Consider the following 8,387-nt stretch of genomic DNA (forward strand, 5'->3'; position numbering starts at 1 on the left):
ACGAAGCCGGTCGACCAAGGTCACCAGACGTACCTAATTTGAGGACCCCTAGGTGTTGTGCTGTGATCGTGGGTGCTTCTTATCTTTCCAGTTATTTCTTTTCCTTTTCTTTTCTTCTTTTCTTTTCTTTTTTTTGTTTTTTTTTCTTTTTTGATTTGCATGAGTACAACCATTACAGTATGCTGAGGCTATCAGCCTTTCAATGGGTTGGAAAATGTCAAGCTTCGAAGGCTCAGAAATTGGATAGTACAATGATGATTGCGCCCTAGCCTCGTTGTTAGAGAAGTAGTTGGCGAAAGGGGGAGATACACTTGAGATATTGCAACCCTCCTTGCGGCACATGCGATGTGGGTACAATTGAGGTAACGACTGCCGCGAGCCAACTATAGAGCTTGACCTAGAAAGGGGGAGTGGCCCAGGAATGTGTTTTGGCCATGCAATGTGGGCGGTTGGCAAGGTGATTCGTGATTTTGGTAGGGTGGCTTTGCCGCGGCTCCTTGGGGGGTCGATGGTCTTGCGGTGATCAAGCATTGAACACTTTCGCCCAAAGATCTGTCCCATCCTGTATCCACTTGTCGCTTCATGAGAGTACAAGCATGGCATATGCCGCAACTATAATAAGCCAGTGCAATGCAAGGAGACATCACTGATTTGAATTCTATGGTGTTGACTTAGACATTTATCACCTGCACTTGATTAGCTTTTTCTTTTGCTAAAGGCGTAAAATATATTAAACACAGATATGAAAAGTTCATACAAGTCGGGAACGCTTAACCATTAAAAACAAAAAGTTATGGCCAATTATCATTTGATAAGCCCTTTATGCATCATGGGCTACTCGATTTGTACGAGGCGGGGCGAGTCTGGGTGGCCAGGTGATTGGGGCTCTACTGGTGTGGGGCTCTCGTGGGGGTGAGTAGGGAACATGTCGGCCGGGACATGAATGGTGTAATCCCGGCCTGCTACCGTCTCCAGAATGTCTTTAAATAATTCATTAAATTCTTCTCTTTCCCAAGCTGCCCTTTCTGCCTTTGAGCATCTGGGGCCCGAGCGGGAGCTGGGAGTTCGTGCCACTAGTGCTGCCACCCGTTGTGCGTTTTGAGTCTTGACTTTCTTGACTTGAGGATTCTTCGGCCTTCGCCCTAGGCAGTGTCGCTTAGGGCCTCGCTTCTTGGCATACCTCTTGATGGTGGGCACATAGCGCTCCGGTGGAGGGGCGCATGCCACATGCTCCCGCCTTCTGCGAAGAGCGTCTTTGCATGCTAGATCTCCATGATTCTCCATGCGTTCCACCGCAAAAGGAAACCTGCAAGACGCAATCCAAGGGTTAGACCTTGATACAGAATACAACTATTTGCATGGAAGGGATTTTAGTGTGGTTTATGAAGCGCATATGACAAGAAGGGGAGGGGTGAGGCATGCGGTGTTTGTTGTAGAGGAATGGCCCCCATGCTGATGTTCGCGTGGCCTCCAGTCATGAGCGGATATTAGTTTATGCTAAGTCATGTGGACTGGTTTTCGTGGAGTGGGATATGGCACATCCTCGAAAGAATAGACCAAAAAGGGAAGCAAGTGTATTGGAAAGGACTACACCCTGCCTACACCATCAGAGTTGTTGGTCAAGGTTTCCTATGGCGGCAATGTGGGTTGCATGCTCTCACCTGGAGGTGGGGCTGGTCACACACTTTTAAATGCGAGATGAGGGGAGGACTTGAGGAGCTTAGTTTATCTGACCCCACTCTTCTCCCTGCGCTTGGCTATTATTGCTTGTGTGTGTTGACGTTGTTTATACACGGTGACATGAAAAGCAGTGTTTATTTATATACATATTTATGAATCCATGTCACTTCACGAGGATAAGAACCAAGTGTAGAACTCGGGGTTGTATCGGAGCGTGGCACACGCATCTAGTATTCGTGGTAGCTTACTTAATACCGATAGGTATTTTGCCACATCGAGTAGCATGGAACCTTGTCCGAGTCTACTGGCTATATGTAACTCCTCCTCAGTGAGAACCTTATCAAACAGAGCGTTCTCTTGGCTAGTTCCAGCTAAGTCCATACCCCGAATGGCAGTCAGCACTCGAAGGGAAGTTGGTGCCACGTAGGTTGGGTCTCTTTGAGACCGCCATTTGGCCAATCGCTCTTCTGAGACCGTCATGATCTGAGCCCCTAGTTTGGCCATTACAATGCAGCTTTCGCACCAACGCTGCTCAAATTGACTCTGGCATGCTGACAGTCGCTTTAGTAGCTCTATGTCTACGAGATTTGGTCGGCAGAGCATTTCATTGAACATGACGGTTAAGCGCAGTTCGTTAGCCTCCTCGTGAGGGATGAGTCGTATATGTTCATGCAGGAGCCTATCGTAGTGCCCGTTAAGATGTTCTTGTTCTTCCCATGATAGAGGAAAGGTCAAGTAATCTCCAAGCTGCTCTTTGGGGATCGTGCCCATGTCCGTAAGGACGTAGACACACGCGACCACTTTGAGCTTAGCCTCCAACTTAGTTAAGCATTCTGCGACACTCCTATGTTCAACGGGGGCCTGCTCGGTTGCTATCTCATGCAAAGTTCTAAGAGTTTCCTTAGGCTTTAGCATGGCTGGGGGCTCAGGCCTAGATGAACAAGATTGGTCAACGCTAGGATTTCTTATGCTCTTGGGGTTCTCACGTTTCTCCTGAGGTTTTGCTGCTATTTCGTCATGGTTCTTCTCGGATGTGACTGGTATAGATTTGTCACCTTGTTGTGACAGCGTTGTATCCACTCTTGATTGATCTATGTGAGTTCTATTGTCAGTGGATAGAGTGTTGCAAGCAACTGTTGTTGGAAACTGTTGCTTTGGTTTGTCAGAGCACACAGATGTGTCTGAGGTTTCCCCGCTATTAGGAGAGGCATCAGTGGGTTCATTGGTGGATGGACTCGATGCTTTATTCATCAGCTCTCTAGTGCCCTTCGTCTCAATGTTCTTGGGGTCCACAACCACCTGCAACAACTGACGTTGTTTTCTCTGCTTTCTCCTCTTTTTCTTGGTCAATGAAGGTGCCTCTCTCAACGACTCAGGACCCTGGGCTCTATCGACCGTTGATGTGCTTGGTCGGGCCTCAGCATTTCCCTTCTCTAGTGTGTCCTTATGGGACATAGCAGTGGTTTGCTGAATAGCCTTGCCCGGTTGTGAGGGCACAACTGCCGCTCTTTTCGGAGAGTCTAGCTTTTCAACCAACTCCCTTGCGTTTAAATTCTCCATCCTAGGCTTTAGGCACTTTGAAAGTGCTGGAGTTGTCGATGGATTTGGTTGCGACACCTCCTCCACAGGTAAACTACTAAGGACATGTTCCACAAGGGGCATTGTCACAGCCAAGGGCTGTGACTGTTGTGATCCCTGATTGGAAGTAGTAGCAACTAGTTCAGTGGGCTGGCTTCCCTTGGTGGATTGCGGTGTCGAGTCCCTAGGGCGATCAGAAGTGGTTGTGTCTTTCGTTGGCCTTTGAGCACTCATTTGTGTAGATCGAACATGAGCTGATCTAGTCGCATTAAGTGGCTCAGGCACATCCTTGGGTCGAGAGCTACAGATGGCATCATGTCCCACCTCTTTGACGGTTGGAAGCTTAGATGGAGATAGAGATTGAAATTGAGCAGTCGCCCTTGACAGTTGCTATAGTGCTTCCTGTGTCTGTTTGGGAGAAGAGGGCGTAGGAGATCTAGGACTCTTAGGTGGACTTGGCACTCTCTGAATGATTTGCTTTGTTGAGTGATCAGCCTTGCCTTGAGCAATGTTGTGCCTATGATGCTTGTTCTCCCCGTGGGGAATCAAAGGCTCCTTGGGCACTAACGATTTTTGTGCCTGCTCAATGGCTACGCATGACATCTGTCTATTTAGCATGCTAGGATGGGGCTCTTTCCTTCGAGAAATCATGTCTGGTTTCTTGCCTTGAGACCTAGAGTTTCTCTTAGATTTCCTCCTGTGCCATGCTTTTGAGGTACTCTGGCCTTCAGCTGATAGAGGCGGTTTAGCAGGGGATTTTGGTACCCAAATCCATTGGTTACCTGCGTAGTACCCTTGAGCACTTAGCAACGCTTTGGATATCCATCGCAGCATTGTGCTGACTCTCTATCGATGCCTTCGTCTATAAGGCTTGGGCTTCTTTTGGGGTCTTCTATGATATTTGTAAGTCCAAAGCTCGTCCTTTGCATTGTCTCTTGACCTTCTTGTTTTAGGCCTGGCCTCACTCACTGGTTCTCGTTGTTCAACCTGTGCTTGTATTAACTCTTCCAACAAGTCCTTGCTCTTGTTAGTAGGCTCGACGATTACGTTAGCAGCTTCCTTGCCTTTCCCTTGAGGTTTGATGAGGTCACCCTTGCTAAAGGTTGTGACTATCCTCACACCTGGTAGTGTCAGGTGTATCCTCTGTGCTACATAGTTGGCCTCACACTTGGTCACCCTTTTAAAGGGTCTTCCTAGGAGGGTTTCCTTCCCGCAGCTAGCACTATTTGAAGGAACATGAAATAGGATGGGCAAGCTTTCTGTTTCAATTGTCGTAAGGATTTTGCACTTCCCTATGAGTGCTTGTGGATGTCCCCCATAAGGGCTAAGGGTTGCACTAGTCAGTGTGAGCTCTGGTTGTCCTAGTAGGGTCCATGATTCATAGGTCAAGATATTAAAATCTGCTCCTTCATCAATTAGAGCATCGATAATATGCTCTCCTTTCGCGGTGAGTTTGACCCTAAGATAAGCAGGTGATACTATGTCTTCATCTTTCGGGTCTTGGCTTGTAAATTTAAGCCTTCTGACAGATGCCCTTGAGTTCTCGACTGCATGACCAGATGTGGATTCTCCACTACTGTCTTGGATCGTGAGTGCAATGCTATTCAAGGTACATCTCTCATCAAGAGTGTCATGTCTAGTCATATTCGCATTTGTAGCTTGCTGAAATTGCATTTTGCTCTGACTAGATACGGTCTGAACACAATGTCTTTGTGTTCTCATGGCATGGCCTTTTTGCCCTTGATGGCTAGTTTGGCCCATTGATGTTCTAGGGTCTCTGTTTCTCTCTGTTCGGGTATGGGCTTTTGGTTGCTCTTTTGCAAGTGAGGATACATGCTCGTATAGAGCCATTACTACACTAGGGTTCAATTTGGAGGACCTGTCACGGCGCACATTTTCTCTCCAACCTACTTGGGGGAGGTGCGGAGGGGGCAGAGCCCTCTCTGTGGGGGTCCGGGGGGGCAGTCCCCCCCGGCCCGCAGGGCCGTTACGGTAGAAGCCATGCACAATTTGGAGGACCGTTTATAGCCAAATTTTGAACTAAGTGCTCTAAATTTTAGCCCAGTGATGAATCTATCATGTGCCTTTAGCTCTAGGTAGCCTTTGGGGTCAATCTCGGGGTTTAGATGTGTCAAAATTTGTGTTCTAGATACTTGTCCGATTTTGACACTATTTTGTCCGATTCTCAGATGTCCAATTTTCAAGAGTCCGATTATCAGAATCGGACGTCCGATTTTGGGTTGGTCCGATCGGACCAGTGGTTCGATTTTGGTCACGTCCGATTCTAGGACTCGGATCGAAAAAGTGGTTCGATTCTGGGAATCGGATCGGACAGGGTGGTCCAATTTTGGCAGGTCCGATTCTGAGTGGTTCGATTATGGATTGGTCCGAGTTTCCGATTCTCAAAATCGGACGGGTTGGTCCGAGTGGTTCGAGTGTCCGAGTGCCACGTGGCACGTCCAATCGGACTAGTCCGATTCTGGGTGATCCGATTCTGGGAATCAGACCACTGCAAGTTAGTCCGACTACGTTGGCGACGAGCGCGATTCCCGCACGTTTGACCCCTCCTTATTGTCTGCTGCACACAATCACCACAGACTTTCTAGATCTGACGAGAGCACTTGTTTGAAAACGCTAGACTCACCTGGAGCAGCACGAATCGCTGGTGCCTAGAAATCGGGGTAGCGCTCCCTCGTCCTATGAACCAGAAGCTCTCTCTCTCTCTCTCTCTCTCTCTCACAAGGCAAACCAAGGAACTGAGGTCTGTCCTGGCCTCCTAGGCCTCTTAAGGTCCTTTCCCAGCACTGCAGAACCTTACAACTAGTTCCCTGTCCTTGTCTCACCCAGAAACTTGAATCTGGTCCCCTGTTTCCCTGTTTTCGCCTGTTATACAGCAACAGGGAGCCCTACTGTTTGCTTGTTTTTTTCTTTGTTTTTTCCTATCCTAAATGCATCCAAATCACAAACTAAATACCTACACTACTCCATTCCACAACATAAATCTCAAGAAAGTAAAAAAACCTACTTGCCAAGGAGATCGAATACCCTCTTCAACCCCCTCGCTTCCTACGTATCTACCTCAAGCACCGGTTCGGGGAAAACCCTACTCCAATGCTCGATTCGAAGCGCGCAAGCGCTCAAGGCTTGAATCCGTTGGTCCCGCCAACGGAACCAAAATGTGGGCGCTTTCACTCAACCGCCAAGACCCTCGGACCGCTTATTATTTCAAGCGTTCCAAGCCGAGCAATAATGGCTACCTCTCACATAGCCGACATGCCATCCATATCTACGAGTGTAGTGAGCTTACCTCCATGCTGTTCGAGTTACCTCCTCTCCCGCGCACTCCGGTAGCTCCATGATCCAAGTGCAAGATTCAAGCAAGCTCCATCCTCAAGCTCCACGCTCCAAGCTCCATTGCCGCGAGCAAGACAAGAGAAGAGAAGAGAAGAGAAGAAGAGAGGAGAAGATGGAGAGCTTCTCCTCCTCGGTCCCTCACCCTCACACACTCACTCCCTCACACTCTCACACTCCCTCTCTCAAGCACAAGCTCAAGCAAGCAAGAAGAAGGAGAAGAAGAAGAAGAAGAGGAGAGCCACTTTTGGCCACACACAAGAATGAGCTTCTCATTCACTTTTCAACTTTATATACAAAACCCTAAATCCCTTTTGGGCGGTCATCCCCTTTTCCCCTTTTTACATGGCCGGCCATAGCCTAGGCCATTTTTTCCATTGTCCTTCTATCTTCCTAGCTTCCTATCCATCGCCCGTCTACATTTACAAATTGCACAGGTGAGAGCCCGGTGCTCTTTTACAAGATTTCAGGGTGCGCCCTTTTATTTTAAAATGCGCCTTTCCCCTTTTGCCTTTGCCTTGGACTTTTAAGGTTGCCCTTGCGCTTTTGGCCTTTTCTCCTTTTCTTTCTTCAATCGGGCTACCTTTTTTCCGCCTTTGCCCTGCGTCTTTTCCATTTCCTTTTGCTTCCTTCGTGTTGGGGTTAATAGTTCACATAGTAAAGTAGCACATGCTGGTAATTAGATAACTAAAATAAGCCCATCAAGGAAATTGGGAGATCTTGATCCAAATGACTAAGCATTTATGGCTTGGTGGACTTGATAAGCTACACTAGATAGAGTTGCTAGAACATAACCCCCCATTTTTAGTTGAATACAATAGGCTTAACATTGTATTATGGGAAATAATAGCTAGAGTGACTTGTGGATTGAATCTCGAGTCAATAATTTGTAAACCACTTATCACATTAATCTACATTATGAGTAACATGTTAGAAAAGGGTAATGAATAAGACTAATATGCTAAATGAATGAGCTATTTTGATAGGTGATTGGTAAAGTTGATTATATATGGTTTATTTTGGACATGGAACAACCTTTAGATAACATATGTTAGAACTCCAAGAGAACATTATGAGTATTCTTGAGAAGACGTGTCTTAGTCTAAGGGAGAAGATTTTACCCTTATTTCTACTTGGATGTTAGTCTCCTTGAGGACTTGGAAATCCAACTTAAATTGCTTGAATGGCTTAAAAAACTCAAACTAATTAGCTTTTATAACTCCAATGATATTTAAAAGGACAAGACAAAGTACAAAAATGGAAATTTTATAATGACAAGCAGGTAGATCTATGATTAATACACCAATGTTATCCTCTTGATGATAGAATTGGCATCATAGCTAGGACTAAGCCCAACGACTATTAGCTCTTTAAGTATCCCAATCTCCCAAATCACTGTAGATTATTGGAGATTGAGCTTAGTCCCCTTGCTTTTGTAATCAAAGAGATTGAAGATTATACTATTGTTCTTTTATAGTGATAAATGTCCAGATCTAACTATGCAACCAATTCCAAAACCAATCATAAGGTAGTCATCTTAACTACAAGAGAAAATAGTTTATCAAATTCAATGTCAAGATTGTGGGAGAGAAGGAAGGAGTCTCACTTGTAGCTTTCTTGCTTGCACAATGGGGGAATACACACAAGGGTGGAGGCTAAAAACAGTTTTCCTCTTCTTAGTTGTGTAAGCCAAAAAGAACTCAAGTACATAGAAATATAAGAATCCTATATATGGGTCTCAAACCAAACTCAACTAACTAAGGTGGCATACTAACTGA

The sequence above is a fragment of the Lygodium microphyllum genome, chromosome 21, assembly GCF_053477565.2.
Source record: "Lygodium microphyllum isolate KBCC chromosome 21, Lygodium_microphyllum_v1.1.10, whole genome shotgun sequence".
NCBI lineage: Eukaryota > Viridiplantae > Streptophyta > Polypodiopsida > Schizaeales > Lygodiaceae > Lygodium > Lygodium microphyllum.